We start from the raw sequence: 17,883 nt of genomic DNA on the forward strand, positions 1-17,883 counted from the left end.
GTCCAAGCTTTATTTGGTAGTCTCTCTGTGCGTTTTCAACGACTTCCACACAAACCTTCAATAGTCTCCATGTGTTATCGAAGAATTCGAAAAATATATCTTTGGTGAAAGAACTGCTCTCAGCTTTTTGAACCTAATGATGCATGTGAAGACCTAATGATGCATATAACCTACTTGTTACCGATAACAAGTAGATTATCAACCCGATTCACAGCGGCTGGATGTTATTTCATTGAGAAGATTGGACACGCCTCAGGAGGACAAATTATTAGTCCAAATTGGCAGCATCCAAAGACATGAATAAGCAGTCTACTTAATAACCGAATATTTGCATTATCAGGAACGTGGCTGGGATCGATAACAAATACTGTTTTCTTTTCTGAAATCTGTTTTTCTTGCTGCTAGCCAACTTGTTCTCAATTTAAGTGAAGTCAACATGTATACACTATGAAAAAAGGTTAAGGTGGTTGCACTTTTCCACTGTTTCAGACAAAATGTCTGTTCGGCAATGATGATGCACTTTATTAATCTTTGTTTAACCTTTTGGTACCAAAGTCGAATGATTTCCATTGTCTTTGATTGGTTTCATCAGCTATTCATTTATAGATGTGTAAGCAAAGTATTATTTTGCTATCAGATATTTATAAAAATGCGCCTTCCATAACTTTTGGAGATAAGTGTATAGAAAAGGCAGCCACTCGATATTTTGGCTTTTGTTTTTTTTTTATATATTTTAATGAAAATCCTAAACACGAAAGGTATTACAGCCTATAATACTTAGACCTGTTCATGGGTTGACGGTACAGAAGATACTTGTTGACAATTGGATTTGAATATCCAATGAAATTCTGTATGATACTTTTAGGAAATGATCCATCTCTTGCAAAGTCTCTCCACAAAGAATGGAGATAAGTTATTAGAGATGGTCATGACCTGATCGCCTTCTTTTGAATGGAGTCAAGTTGTTTGAGAGAGGTTTTTGGGATACCACCAATGTGGGAGGGATATTCGTAGCAGAGCGAATTTCAGATTTGTGAGTAGCTGTTTAGAAGAAAAGCAACGCCGATAGCTAAAACGAAAACCCAGTTTCTTTGATGCAGAGGAAGTAATATTTGTGATGTGCCTATGCCAAGAGAGATTTGAAGTCAGGGCAATCCCTTTAGAGATATCTGATCTTGTCTAGAAATCTGAGTGTCGTCGAAGATAAGCAAAGGAGCAGAAGAATCCGTTTTGCGAGATAAAAAGGCAGGACTGAGTTTTAGAAGGACTGAAATGAACTAAGTTATCTTTGCCCCACTGGAGAATTACCTGGAGATTAGCATTTAAAGAATTGGTAGTGGATATTCGAGACGTTGAAGGTGTTTGTGCAAGGCAAGGTTTCTAAAACTGGAAAGTGGAATGTAATTCCATCCACCGAAATTCCATCCACCCAAATCGCATGCGGGACATGAATATCACTTTCATCAGAATTTTAGACCACCAGCTAGCAAGTCCTAGCTGCTGTCATACCTGGAATAATGTCTGTGACAAGCCTCTTGTTTATCATTGCAAGGTATTGAAAAATTCGTCTGTGGACTTGATTGTATAGACGGTAAACGATACATTTTTATGGGCTTTTTTTTTCACAGTGATCTCAGTCAACTCGATCTCAGGCGAGGATTGCATAGTTTTTTTATTTTCGAAAATTCTGGTGTTTCATCCAGCAAATCGAATTTACAGAGACAGTATACTGCCTCCTGATGGCCGTAATTTTGGGCATTGACCGAAGGTGGCAGGAAAATTGGACCAATCAAGCAGTCACCAATAATACCAACTTAAATTTTCCAATGAAACCACTGCTGCTGAGATGAGGAAAACACGAGGATTTTTCTGTACCCATTTGTGAATGTTGTGAAAATTCATAATGGAATCTTAGTTTAGATTACAAAGCTCCTTAAGGAACTTGGCAATCACCTTCTAATTATCTATTGTTCAACTCAAAAAATGCATTTTCTCTGTGTCTCTATTAAGAAAGTTAAGACATGCAGTCTCGCAGTTTACATTCCACGAGTGGTCAGAGGAATTTGCAAGTTAGAGAGAGGGGTACAGAATAAAAGAACACCGCCGTATTTAGCAGTAACTATTAACTGTTTTTGAAATTTCAAAACTGTTGTTCTCAAATTCTTTGGCAATAAAAAAAAGTAGCAGTTTTCTTTCATTCCTACATGGACTTTTTCTTCGAAAATTTTGGTTCCATCAGCAAGATACAGTTTGATTGATTGCACCAATCTATAAAGGAAAAGAAAAAAACAAACAAACTTGTCAATAACTTGTCAAACCAATATCAAAAGTAAAGAAGCCAATAAAACCAGATAATTGTAGACCAATCTTTATAAGTTGCAGCTTCCTTAAAATTTTTGAGAAGCCATTAGACCACTCTTGACCCATCATTGCTTTAAGAATTGAACTCCCTACCTACATACAGCGCTTTGCAAACGACCAATATCTGCTGATCTTCAGGAGATATTTATAATTCAGCGTGTCCTCACCACAATTCCTAATTGGACATCAAATTCCTAGATCTGAAATCAGCGTTTGAATGGCTGTCAGTACCATCCCTGATCTACATCCATGAGGCATACAGAAAACAAATCCAGACCGTGTATCTTAATACCCAGCAATTTGGTAAATCACGCATTTATAATGGAATGTCTGGTAAGAAGTCGATGAAGATAGGATTTGCAATGTTTTTCTTGAAACCTAAAGATTTTAAATAATGCATTAATTATGAATTCCACTTTCTCCACCAAATTCACACGGCCTCTAACCAATTACACTCTATGGTGTAATTGGTTATTTTTATAGTTCTTGGTTCAAGGTTCTTCTGATTTCTTTCTGTTGAAAAGATCTTAGAACAGTTGAAGGCATTCGTAGTAAGACATATTCAATAGTACTCCGATCTCTGTGAATTAGAACATCTCGTACACGTAATGGGATGGATTCTACTAGGTGTCTGAGGAAGTCTAGCTCCAGATTTGACTATTCTTCCATTAGGATTTTTTTCAGCTGCTTTACTTTATCCGGTACAGAACTGCGAATACAAACCCTTTCCAACATATCCCTGACATTCTCAATTACATTAACATGTGGAGAATTAGGCGACCAGGGTAGATGTCGGAAAGCTTGGGAATGTTCTTCGAACCGAATCTATTAATTGTAAATCAACCCACCAGTGGTTTCCTTTGTTTTCTCAGTTTCTGGTCTTGCTAAACGTGCTCCAACAATAACACCTTTCCAACAATTGGAAAGATCGCCTATCTTCCGGATGGATGACCGGATCGACTATGAAGCCCCAGGAAATTGTACAGTATTTATCTGATAACCAGTAACTTGTAATCATACCATGTCACAATTTATATTTGCATACTGTATGTTTAATTATCTGTTAACACCAATTGGTAAAGGCTTCTAACGTTTCAATGTCAGTGAGTGTATAAGAACAGAAGGGAGTCTAAAGGAGAACATTGAGATACCTGTACTGTACCAGCATGTTAGAGAAAGTACTAGAGTGAGAATATTCTTGACCTGATCATTACTAAAGAATCAAAGGACATCACAGGGCTTAAAGTACAGAAACCGATCACTCAATCGTCAGTTGGAAGATGAGGAAAGATGTTGCAGTAGTTAAAGGCACGAGTTTTAACTTCAGAAGAGGGACTTTGATAGTTTAAGACGCTATATGGCATCTATTAATTGGGCGGATTGCTGAGTGAGAGCGAATACATTTGAATTATGGAATCGTTTTAAAGCAAAAATCACATAAGCCATGAACAAAAATAAATAAATCTGCAGCCATTATCAGTCCACTGGGGGACAGAGGCCTCCTCAACAAGTCCTGTTGATGAACCCATACATGCATTTAAGAAAATATTGCAGGAGAAGGATGCCGAAATGGGTGACTGCGGAGGTAGCTGGTCAAATAGAGCAGAAAAAAGATAGCATGAGGTAGTTACAGAGCGATGAAAAGTACTGAATCTTACAACAGGTTCAAGTTGATCTGTAATGGTATCACAAATAAGGTTAGGGTTGTTAGGGAGGCCAAGGCTGCATATAAGAAAGCGTTGGCTAAGAGAGCAAAGCATTGGCGACAAAGAATTTTTCATATATGTGAATACGACAAAGAAGAAAGCTAATCAGATCGGACCTTTCTTCACTGGTTGTGAAAGTCTTAGATAACATAGCTGATATTGCGGATGAATCGAATAAGTAGTTTGCATTGGTCCGGTCTTCGCTGAGGAAAGACCTTTCATGTTAAGAAGAGGCTGTGTAAGTGAGACTGAATCGTGTGAAATTAGTGATTTCGTAATTACAGATGCTTGTTTATTAGAAAAACTTTCGAGCATAAAAGCAAGTAAGATTTCCAGAGTTCATGGTATATACCCGGTAATTTTGAGGGAGATCGCCAAAGAGCGTATTGAACTACTGAGTTTAATTATGAGGGCATCTTTGGACTCATGGAGGTTCCTTTGGATCGGAGAAGTACCACAAGTATCGCTAATATGTAAAGGCGATTTTAAGGGTGAAGTTGGTAACTACAGACCAGTTAATCTGAGTTCAGTGGTAGGGAAAATCCTAGAGGCAATGATTAAGAGTGAAAATCGGGGCCATTTAGATAGATATGGCATTTTCAAGGATACAAAATATGGTTTTGTTAAGGGAAAATCATGTTTAACTAACCTAGTAGGTGATTTTGGCATAGTTGTTCATAAGCTTCATGTAGGGTACAATTTCGACATTTGGCTCGGTCCTAGAACAGGTTGGAGTTACTGGAAAGATTCTAAGATGATTTACTGGGTGGCTGCAGGACAGAAGACAGAACTGGGATCATAAATTCAAATAGGGCTTAAGACTGTAGGAAATTTTCTTTTAGCCAGCGAGTCGTTGATTGCTGGAACATGGAGTAAAAGAAGAAAAACCATATTCCACCGATGTTGACGGCACTCGGACTCAGGCCTTTTCCACACGCTGAGTCAGGATAACAGTTATATTTACCTCCATGATAGAATTAAAGATCAAATAGACAGGTTTTTATAATACGCGGCTTTGCTTCGTGTTTACTCTTAAACACGAAGTCCATGTCCCTGCTCAAGTCTCACTAAGAGCGAAGGATTAAGTTGCCATGTATTACGCCCTAAGCCACGGTATTCCTAAGGGTGTGTAATCGACTTCATTTGTGTCCGATGAGCCCGTTGCTTGCCAAAGACTCCATGCTTGGGGAAGTGGAGGTGAGACTTAGCCGAGCGCTGCAGCCAATCACCCATTACAGCCTATTTGGTACGCGAAAATCCTTCTTATCGGGGTGATGCGGGATATTAATTAGAAGATCGATGACAGCTAATTGAACGCTTCCCTTTGCTGCGTCTGCTGCAATAAGTAACGTTGCCGTGTATGCTAATTAATTGGTTCCAAATCCCACAGTATACGGAGTGGTTAGTTTGCTTACCCTAATATTAACGACACTATTACTGTTTCCAGCTCCAACAGCTTGATTAACCTTGCACATTTCATCATCGGCAGCTCTGTAATAAACTGACAAGTTAGTCGGATGAAACGAAACTGTGATAACCAATCATTTAATGTGTGGTGGTGGTGCTAGCAGACATCAGTCAATTAACATCGCGTGCCAAGAATGAATGATTTTCATACCTTTCAGAAACCTGTTCATTGGGAAAAGGAATTTCAATAATCCACCATTAATATGATTCATCTTATATGGTGCTAATGCATTACAAGTATTTATTTAATTATTTTTTTTTTAGAAATTTATTGCAGATGGCGCTAATGTAATTATTTTATTATTTCTTTTTAGAAATTTATGGCAGATGGCGCTAATGTAATTATTTTATTATTATTGTTTTATAGAAATTTATGGCAGATGGTGCTGCTATTTATTTTATTGTTTTTGTAGATATTTATGATAGATGGCGCTGCTGTGTTTACTTGTATTGTTCTATATTCTTTATTTAAAAATGATTATGATAGTTATAAAATGATGGCTCATTAAAAATTGAATACAAAAGAATAAGAGGATATTTCTACAAAATAAAATTGATATTATTAAAATTTATTATATATCCCTCGTTGTTCTATAACTAATTAAGAAAATAAATGTTTTTTTCAGAAATAAACACGGTTTGTACTTTGCCTTCAGACTCTCATTACGCATTTGTGCAAAATATGTTTATCATGTATAGGTGCATGATAAAAAGGTGAAAGTCTATTAATCATAAATATTAATCATAAATATTCAGGATAATATTTCAAAACAAAATCTTCACATTTATACGCAATAATGTGACAAATTCATTTTTTTTTTAACTTTAAACTTTAATTTAAAAATGTGTAAAAATGTTTTTATGAGTTTGTGCATTGCAGCGCTAGATGGCAGTCACTGATCAGTTCTGGTCACACGTTTAGCAGCTGTTTGAAAGAAGCTGATGAATTAAGTTCTTCAATTTCTGTGGGCCAAAAATGTTAAAATCTGTTTAAATTCATTGCCGCTGTAAATTCCATTAAACAATAAAAAAAAAAACTTCAATATGCAGAAAATTAGGACAATATATGAGAAAAAATCGTACACCTCCGCCCAAGTGCACTTCATTACATCCCCAAGCGGACAAAATACAAACTTTTTACAGAATTCCTCAATCTTCTGAACAGTTTAAGTTATATCACCTTATTTTTTTAATGTAGGGAAAAAAGTCATAGGGTGCCATATCTGCACTATAAGGTTTTTGTGGCTAAGTACTTTTTCAATTCAGATCCAAGTGGCTGATTATTTTAACAAGAAGCAGAGGAAACTGCTTCTCGATATCTCCAAAGGTACGAAAATGAGTATTTTCCTCCTAAAATCTGTTTTTTTCCCGATGAATATCAAGTTACAGTCATAGGGTGCCGTATCTGCACTATAAGGAGGATGTGATACCCTTCTGGAATTGATGGAAGCAAGAACTTCAAGATAACTATAAAAGTACACATTAACAACAACAAAAAAAAAAAAAATAATAAATAACATATTTTATAGGAGTTCAGTGGCGACGAGAGACTCTGCAACGTATCGTAATTATTTACATTTCGTTTTAGCAGTTAAATTCTCTCTTTCTGTATATTTTCTCCAAGAATCTAATCTGTCTAAAAAATTCCACACACTTTTTCAGCCCCTCCCATTGTCTTCCTCTTTCCTTTCTGTACGAATACAATGTAGTTTTTTTGTTGCTCAAAGTTCTTACAAAGCCTGCGGGGCCCCCTCCTACATTATCGCGTTTGCAATTAGAAGATCCCATCGCGGAAGAGTCTTCAGTTTGAACTACAGTAGTGTCAAAAATTCAATGGCTTGTTTTCGAATGTGTAGAAAGGACTCTCTCTTGCATGCAACCTGTAGCTGTCTTTGTGTGGAGGTGGGAGGAGGGGGGAATGGATGGATGTGCATCATCGCGCTACACCTAAGAGGATGCTGGAAGGAATGCGTCGAAATGCGCATGCTCCGTCTTGGCTTAGATATGAAATTGCGCCTCGCCATCAGCATCCATTCAACGGTGGTTCGGTCGATCCTGTACACCGGCGTCTAGGACGTCTACGGCAGGGGATCTACACAGTTAGGTTCCCATGGTAGCGTTCTCCTATCGTGCAGGGGGGGCCGCTAAAGGGGTTTCCTCAAATGTCAACGGTCATGTAATTCAAAGGGTGATTATCGGACTTGGCGATATAGGAAAATGTTCGTCTGCTTGCGGACGATGATCAGGCGACCCGCCTTGGAGTAGGAGCATCTTTATCGTCTGCCTCGTCTGTCTGTGAGCGAGCGAGAGAGAGAGAGAGAGAGAGAGGTGGGTCCACGGCTCGCCTCTTCCGATCTGAGTCTTTGCGATTGCTGCCAAGATAACCCGCACCTCTCTTTTTATCCTATTGTTGGTGATAAGGAAAGAAGTCCCATCGTCTGCTCTTTTATCTCCGCACGTGCCCATATGCATCCGGACTTTGTGGCCGAGGTAAGTGTGACCTCACAATTAGTGGTTCATCGCCACCACCCTTTTAATTTACGTGTGCTGTAAATATTTGTGTGCTAGTGAGTGGCGTCTGAGTGGCGTCTTATTAATAGGTCCGCAACTGCGTCCGCAGTTCTTTCACCTGACGGAGGTCATTTCCGTTCAAAAAATCCATTGATGAAACTTTCGCAGTCGAGTCGGCAGCCGAAACCGCGATCCGAATGTCACTTGGAGGACACTGCACTTTGCTTAGAAAATAATCCTACCGTACGACTCATAAACTCAACTGTTAATGTTAATTGTTAACGTTGCATTGTTAGAACAAAACAATGCTGCTTTAACAATGTGAATGCAGCATTGTGTCGTGATACTGCCTTAAGTCGAATTGTTGATATATCATTGTTAACGATTTACCTCGATAATATAGCATTGTTAACAGCTTAACATTGTTAATATTACCTTAACATCCTTTATAATTCGCTTCAACATTGTTAACAACACCTTAACATTCTAAACAGTTCTTTTGACATTGTTAACATCACTAACGTTTTAAATAGTTTTCTTAATATCGTAAATATCACCTTAACATCCTTTATAATTCGTTTAACATTGTTAACAACACCTTAACATTTTTCGTAATTCGCTTTAACATTGTTAACATCACCTTAACGTTCTAAACAGTTCTTTTGACATTGTTAACATCACTAACGTTTTAAATAGTTTTCTTAATATCGTAAATATCACCTTAACATCTCTTATATTTCGCTATCATCACTATGATTTTGTTAACAGAGGAGTTGTTAACATTATATATCGTTAATTACTATTAATAATACTTTTAATATTATTAACTATTAAGTGTATATGTTAATAAATTTTATTTTATATATTAATAAATGTTAATAGAAGTGCATGTTTGAATAATATACTAATATCCATGTACTGTTTGTGTTAATCGATTTTCGTCATCCTGTTAACCGTATTAAAGTTAACAGGTTGATGGAAGGCTAACAACATTAAAGTTAATTGATTGTTAAGGCTGTTAATAATCTTATTATTAACAGGTTAATTGTTAAGGTTGTTAGCAACGTTACTGTATTGTTAATGTTGTTAATGGTATTGTTAATATTTTATTACAGTGAAGTTGTTAACATTGTTATGCTGATGTTAATAATATAATAACATTGTTGCAGACGCTACCTTTTCTATAGTATGGTTAACATTACCATATCATTTTCACTAGTGCAATATTCCATTAACAGAACTTTTCACTGTTAACATAGTAGCACTGCTCTAATTCTGTTAATAATAAACAGTAATATTTGAAATTCAGAGCAGCGTAAAACCAGTGTACCACCACCGGTATTGTTAATCACACCAATTTTTCACACCTTAACATATTAGCATTTTGCATCTGTTAACAGCGTTAACCTGCGACATTCTTGAACATACTTAAGTATGTTAAGATTATTGCTTTAACAATCTGTTAACATCATTACGTTATCAAAATATTTTATTATGGTAACAGTATGGTAACATTATTGCATTAATAGTGTTTAACATCATTAGCAGAATGCTAACCTTATTATGTTAACAGTATGGGTAACATTATTACTAATTTTAGTGAATTTTTATATAATTGTATTGTTAACATAACAGCAGTTAACGGTTTCTAACTAGCACTGCTGCTGTCTGGCTATGTTGTCACTGTTAACACCGCATTAACAAATACTGTTAACATCACATTGATAAATGTGCATTGTTTGTTATCGAACAATAGGCCATTGTTAACTTGCGCTGTTAATAATGGCTGACATTGGAAAAGAACATTACTGTCATATAATGCGATTAACAGGCTGTTAGCTGGAATATAGTTAACAGGAAACTATGGTTAACATGAATAGTTAATATCCCGTTTTTATATAGCTATACACGCCTTGCTATATCTTATTAACTGATACGATTGATAAAAGTGTTAACACTGTCAACCATTTAATTATATCGATTAAAAGGTACAGAAAAAGATTGTTGATGGCCAGAATTGAATGTCGTGTGTGGTTAGTTCACTGGCCACATCGTATTGTGATGCAATGATCTCACCATTGTCGAAAAAGGAAGACAAATATTCGGATTAATGGAAATCGGACTATCGAACAGTGATTTTTCAAGGATTTAACGCAACCATCATCTGTGAGAGACCTTTTGAATTATATCTGTTGATGCCCGGCAATCTCATCGGCACATGCTAGAAGCAGCGCGTATCTAAACACCATTTGGATGATTCATAAATAACGCCATCTTGTCCAAAGCAATTTCCATTATGGTTCGTCTGCTTTTATGATCCACTTTAAGCGAATCATTTTGCTCCGTCCCTTACTGTTCTTGTAACAATCGCGAATAGGAGAAAAAGATCCAGGTTATCTCTTCGACTATGAATATCGACAGTGTTTTCAGCATTAGGGAGTTCCAGCTTGGTTTATTTTGTACCCAACGCTCGAACACGAAAATGATTTGATCCAAAAGGAAGGATCTCTGAGTTCGAGGTTAAGGCCCATCAACGTATTGTGGGGAGCATGCGGACTCGCTGTCATTTTTCAAGTGGGGAGAATTATTTAGGAGATTCCGAGCGAATTTCTCCACCTGGAAGGAGAGTGGTTGTTTATTCATGTTTAATAGAATTTGCTCAGAAAAATGTATCGAAATTTTAGCTCTGCCTTGATTTAGTAAGAACCCCCCCCCTGCCCCTACATGGAGAAAATCGCTCGCTCGTGCACTTCCCTACCTTCCTTAAATTCGAGAGGAACTGGATAGTTTGTTACCAGATACACTTTCTGTACCATCTTGGACTCTCATGATTCTTTGTTTATTCTCACCATTTCGAATTGAAAATTTTTCTAAATTTCGTTCTATTTTTTTTTTCAGTTGATTCATATTTATTTTATAATTTTAATAGTACACTTTTTAAAATTATTTTATAAATTAAAAAAATAGTTAAAATTATGAGTAAGTTTTATTTATTTCTTATAAAATTCAATAACTCATAATTACAATTATTGTAACTCTTAATTTTATAATTTGTTATTTTCGAAATTATAATTTTTTAAATTTACAATTTTACTTTTTTTGTAAATTTTTATATTTTATAAAAAAAAATTTGAATTTTATAATTTAAAAATTTATTTTATAACTTAATTTGTATTTTATGATTTATTTGTTTAAAACTTTTTCAGTTATTTGAATATTTTATTTATTTTATCTCATTAATTTATTTTACAATTTAAATTTAATTTAACTTATAGCTTAATTCCTCTGAATAAAAAAGTTTTCCATTTCATTGCGGACTGTACCTGATTGAAGTATTTATAAGACCCAAAAAGGAATTGGCAAAATTAACTAGGGGGGGCGGTATATTTTCACTGATAAAAAGGGGTCCCGAATACAAAATCTTATGGACTACCAAAACGCTGGATCTCATTAAGTTGACCATTGGACAACACTTCGTAGATCATTAAAATCAATTATTTTCCAAATTTGCCTAGGCTGAGAGTTTGGTAAAGTTCAGAGTGGAATTGGATGGCCTCGTTTTAAAATAATTAATTGATTTATTCTTATAGCGTTTATTGTTTAGTTATTTTAATTTTTTGTATTTTTTAGAAATTAAAAAAATATATATTTAATACTTATTCCATATTTATAATAAAATACTTTAAACTGTCTCGTATCTCGCTCAAGGTTAAGTTTTTTTTAAATATTAAAAAACTCTTAATCTGTTTTCTTATAGTAATCCAATCAGAGTGGAACATTTAAGTACACTGCACTCTCAAAAGTAGTTTAATCCCTAAGAGGTAGAGAAGAAACCCACCTTTTTGTGTATAACAACATATTTTTCTCTCTTTTTTTGTTTTTGATCTTTGGCAGTGCCTACAGAAGTAACACCGATTGGTAACGAAAATGCGAGACGGAAATGATGCAAACGATATCACTTCCTAGATGACGCTAACTCAGTCACTAACGTTGATTCGGTAGAGTAAGTAGCGGGCGTGAGCATAAAACGTTACATCCTTCATAACTTCAGCTCTAACTGTTCGATTTTAAAAATTTAAACGGTTTTGATTTTCTTTCGTCGTCTGCTCTCGAATTGTGAAAAGTTTGAAAGTACAATCTCAGGTGTACGTTTTATAAGAATGTATTCACGTACAATAAAACATCCTTCGTGCGTACAGAGTACACACACACGCTGTTTTCTTTTTTTAAAGTTAGGCATTCCAAAAGTAGAATATGCGCCCTCTAACGGCCTCAAAATTAAACCGAATTATATCTTCGAATGGGGACACTTCTTAAATGAGTAACAAAACTTTCCTTTATTTAATATTTTAATGCTACAAGCAAGTACAGCTTGGTTTTCCTTACTGTTGCATATAATGCTCATTGAATCAAGAGAGAGAGAGAGAGAGAGAGAGAGAGAGAGAGAGACGGGTTGTAATGTCACTGTTTGATCAATACAACCATGCCAACGTGTTGGTCTGTATTTCGGCAACATTTATGAGAACGCTCTGTAAACAGGGTCCTGTAATTACCTTCTGTGGCTATCACTGGAGCCTGCTGCGCGTGATGTGACTTATCTTCATTAAGAGAAAGAGAAAATTCTACCATTAACTCGCCGGATGAGCATTATTCCTTAATTTTAAAACTCTATTATTTCTCCCCATCCGGCAAACACACAATGCAGAGTCAAAGATGGAGGAATTTATAAATGCAGATGTATTCATGCATTTCTATTTGCATAATGAATAAATTAAAAAAGAGATTAAAAAAAAACTTTAATTAATAATCTAAATACCTTTCTGAATTAATACTCTACCACGTAACCTTAATTGTGACGTAAAAATCTTTTAAACAACACTTGTTTTTTGTCTGCCTACATAAAGATTTTAGGCACAGCTACCTATTCCTTTTATTTTATCTTTAATTTCTATAATAAGAGTTAAAATAAAATCAATAATAAGAGATAGAATAAAAGGAATAGGTAGCTCTGCCTACAATCTTCAAGTAGGCAGACGAAAAACAACACTCATTCATGAGTTTATCCATTGTTACTTAATTGTGACGTAATAAAGCTTTTAAACAACACTTGTTTTTCGTCTGCCTACTTGAAGATTTTAGGCAGAGCTACCTATTCCTTTTATTTTATCTCTTATTATAGAAATATGCCTAAAATATTTAAGTAGGCAGACGATAAACAAGTGTTGTTTAAAAGCTTTATTACGTCACAATTGAGTAACAATGAGTGAAATCTACACCCAACAAAATGCGGATAAGTTGCTATTTAATTGTTTATTTTTATGAATAAAATAACCGGAACCAGTGCAGCCATCTATTGAAATGATTTCGAACTAGAAAATAAACACAAACTATTTCCCGCTTTTTATGTTTGTTTTTAAAACCAAAAACTTTAATCTCATTCTACAAACACAAAATTAAAGTCTACGCTTGGACTTCTGTAGTGAAGATTGGACGAAGTACCTTACCATTGAACTTTTAAGAGGAGAAAAATTTTCTTTTGGATCCAAGCTAGTAAATTGTAATTCGGCCGAAGTGGCTCTCTTTTGTTCTGTTTCTCTTAAAGTACTTTTACGCCATCTTACGAGCAAGTTGCTAATGATTTCAATTACTATTTTTAAATTACCCTCTTTCAAGCAACTAATGTTTAATTAAGAGAACGAAACTAATTCAAAATACGCCAATTTTTCCGAGATAAGGCGTGGTTTCTGGTAGCTGCAAAAGACTGAATCTGCACACAGAAAATCTGTTGTAGAAAGTTTAATTATGCAAATGAGAAACACACAAAAAAAAATTGTTTAGGATAGTGAGTGTTCATTAAAAATAATACAACTGAGATTCAAAGCTGGTGAAATTACGAAATGCGATATTGCTCATTGACAAAATTTGCATACGGGCGAATTTATGGCGTCTGTTATCAACAAATGGGCAGACGATATTAGATTTATTCGCCATTAGTTAAAGCACTTAAAAGCCCTCGGTTTTTGGGATGAAAAACCGTGCTTTTCAGCTCGCGAAACGTATTCTATCGTTCGTTTTCCATCCCGAAAAAAGGGCTAGCATAAAACTGGCCATGAGCAATAATTTTGTTTGTAACATATTGCGACAACTCCACGATAAATAATACCTGACAGACCATCGTTTGAAGTTCCACGTAAAAGCCAGCGAAGTCCCAATACGTACCCATCACAAAATCCATTTCCGCACTGGACCCCATTGTTTCAAGAGCGAATACCACATTCCATCATCTTACAGCAAATATTCTTACAATCTTTTCTAGCTCGTGCCCACATTTCCTTATCACACAATCTCTGTACCGTCGCAGTATTAGATGTGCCTCTAATTCCCTTACCTGTCGCCTTTCTTCTGTTCAATTCTGCTTGTTTATTGTACTGATTAGATGTGTTTGTATGAAGAAACACGGCTGTGTCAAGAGAAGAAATCCCATGGCAATATCTCCAGGCAGACTTCCTTAATAAATACACGGATGGAAAGAGAAAAAGGAGGAGAAAAAAAAAAAAAAAAAACATCTGTTAGAAAAGATGGCACGAGTCTCTTGGTGTAAAAGGTGCGAGACAAAGAGGTATTATCTGGCGACATTGTAGATGTTTGGGGTTATGTAACATATTAGCCCCTTTCACAGTTCACCACGATGTTAGATTAGGCCTTTTTTATATGCTTTAGTTGACAGCGAGGCCTTCCAAACAATTGCCATGGAAACAGAATAAACAGAGTTTTATGTAATCCTGATGAAAATAATTTAAAATTACTTAATGATCCTTCCGGTATTAACTATTACGCTTTCAATAACAGCCTTCTTTTAAATAGGTAGCTCTGCCTGAAATCTTTAAGTAGGCAGACGAAAAACAAGTGTTGTTTAAAAGCTTTATTACATCACAGTTAAGTAACAATGGATAAAAGCTCATTAACTGGGTGAAAACTACAGCCAACAATGAGGATAGGCAGACGAAAATCAAGTGTTGTTTAAAAGCTTTATTACGTCACAATTAAGTAACAGCTCACTAACTGAGTGAAATCTATAAACAACCAACAATAAAGAACGAACAACGTGCAGATGAAAAACGTTTTGTTTAAAAGCTTTATTACTTCACAGTTAAGTAACAATGGATAACAGCTCATTAATTGAATGAAAACTACAAACACCCAACAATGTGTATAGGCAGACGAAAATAACGTGTTGTTTAAAAGCTTTATTACGTCACAGTTAAGTAACAATGGAAAAAAAATTCATTAAGTGATTGAAATTTACAGCCAACAACGGATAGGCAGACGAAAAATAAGTGTTGTTTAAAAGCTTATTACGTCACAGCTAACTAACAATGGATAGCAGCTCATTAACTGAGTGAAATCTACAAACAGCCAACGATGCGGATAAGTCGCTATTTTAATTGTTTCAAAATACATCAAATACGTCTGCTTTCTGCCTGGAAGATGTAATTTAATAACAGAAACTGAAAGTTTTATGCATATCGATGACCTCCGAAATTTATTGGCATGCAAAACATGCCACGAATATTCCGCTCCAGTAATTTGAAGATGTAATGATGCCCCCTTTATGTTTCAGTCAGAAGACAAATTGTAATCACTTCAAGGTGTTTTAAGCGTTCGCTTGTGTTGTCGGCTTATAGCGTAATCAGGTTATTATCCGTCATGTTGGTGCATGCAAAATATGGTAAAATCGTGAATCAACTCTTTCTCTCTGTCGGCTGACAACAAATTGATTTATCGAAAATTAATTGGCTAGCCCTTAATCTCGTTTGAAGGGGACTGCTACTTCATTATACCATTTGGTTGAGCGGTTTGCCACCTGGCTGTGGTTGCTAGAATTTGGGACAATTATCACGCGCATCGAAGGATGCGAAGAAGTAACAAAAACCGAACCGCTAGCCCGTTCAAAGGCCCTTATTAAAGGGCCTTTTGTGTTATCATCACACAACCAGGATGAATCCTCGAATGTAAGCAAATTAGGTTTGGGAGCTCTTTAAGATTCGTTCAGATAAACAAGGGTTATATCAACAGTGAGGTTCTCTTTGCTCTAATTAACGTGTGGAGTTGCCGAAGAATGGTATGTTACTATTTCTACTCCCCCCCCTCATCCTCCATAACAGCTTGTGAACATTGAACATACATTCTTCGACCAGGATAAACAATCCTTTGTTCGCAGGCAACTAAAGGAATAGATATACAATCGATTACAGATTTTACTCCAAGCATGGTTCGTGGAGTTTAGAAAATTTTCTATTTTTTGAGAGTTTAATTTTTGCATGAATGATCTGCTCTTTAGAAATAGTGGATTCGTGCGATTCTTAATCAGCAATTCATAAATTGCATTCAGAATCCATTCTCCTGGAAGAGGAATCCTAGGGGATCCTCTTTAGGCCCCTTTTTTTATCCGTTTTATTACGATATCAAATATTAACTTTCAAGGTCAACGTTCGCTCTTCATCGAATTGAAAATCTATTCGATTCACTTCACGCGATCGTGCTTCCTTGCAATGTGTAGCCCGGATTCAGTACTTGATTCGTTATGCAAGAATTCTATGAACTTGAATTTTCTGAATGTAAGTGCTATTTCATTTAGACCCTAGCCCTTAAGTCCTACGAGATTTCATGAAGTGGACCCAGAGATCTATAAAATTTCAGTTTCTTTATCGAGATGCGTAGATGATGGAACTTGATGAAAGAGAATCCATGATGGATATAGAAGATCTTTTAAATAATGAAGCTGTATATACTGTAATAGATCTAATAAAACATATTGAACGAATCGGTTATTTCACTCATATTAAATGATATTATTGCGCTTTTCAATTATTAAGGTCACCAATTGAGTCTGTTTCCAGGAAACACCAGGCAGCTGCCAAATCGGCTTGTCCCCAAAAAACCGCTGCTATTATTTGGGTGTTGCTGAAAATAATAATTGACACCACCAATATTTATTCTTCCTGGTGGTAATGGGGCCTCGTTATCCTAACAATGGATGGAACCAGCTACAAAAGAGTCCATCTTCGAACTTACTTGATGGAGTACATTTTAATCATAACTAAACTGGAGAGATTACTCGCTACCAGAGCAGTTTTATCAATGGACGAAGGAGCTTAAAGAAAAAACCATCCTTTTGTGGCATTCATATGTAGATAAATTTCTCTCCTTGCTCAATGGAATCAGAGAAAACAGTTCTCTTAAAAGCTTTCCAATCACTAGATGTCATCGGGCAGTTCTTATCTAAATTCTTTCCCTTCCGCTTTCTCTTTCTGTTCTTTAAGTAACCTTCGTAAAGCAAGGTTTATTTTGTAACAAACCCAAATAGCATTCACAGTTAATAACAGAAAGAAAAAGAAATTATCTTTATTGATTGTCAACTTCAATATCCCACTCTCCGGGGGCATTGCGGGGTATTAAAGAGCCTCTAACGTGGTAAAGTAATGGATCGAAACTGGGACGCGGACAAACAGAAATAACAGCGTGGAGAGAAAGACAAGAGAAGATCGGAACATGTACTGCTGACTTTGTAGATGACTTGGATGGATGGTGACTTGTTTGCAACCAGCTCAGTTACATTAGGGAAGGGTGCTGCTCTTATTTTGTCTTGGAACATTAACTCCAGAAAAAACAGAGCCTCCAGAAATAAGAAGTTTCTCCGTTGTATTAAGATATAAAACCTAAGAAAGTGTAATATATTTTTCGATTTTTTTTCTACATTTTCTCTGTTTATCTCTGAATTTTACACATTTTCACCAGTACACTTGCGTATTTTTAAAATAAATATCTTTATATTATA

The 17,883-nt window shown here is 35.7% G+C and overlaps 1 protein-coding gene across 1 annotated transcript in view; it reads left to right on the forward strand.

Annotated features, from left to right (window-relative positions):
• Positions 1-7,852: 7,852 nt before the first annotated feature.
• LOC150086611 (uncharacterized) overlaps positions 7,853-17,883 on the forward strand; it is a 180,182-nt gene continuing 170,151 nt past the window's right edge. Inside the window, exon 1 of the mRNA XM_090372621.1 lies at positions 7,853-8,024. The gene's annotated coding sequence lies outside the window, so the exon portion shown is untranslated. The remainder of the gene's footprint in view (positions 8,025-17,883) is intronic.

This window comes from Mastigoproctus giganteus, chromosome 4 (genome assembly GCF_048544385.1).
Source record: "Mastigoproctus giganteus isolate SK-2022 chromosome 4, ASM4854438v1, whole genome shotgun sequence".
In the NCBI taxonomy this organism is placed as follows: domain Eukaryota; kingdom Metazoa; phylum Arthropoda; class Arachnida; order Uropygi; family Thelyphonidae; genus Mastigoproctus; species Mastigoproctus giganteus.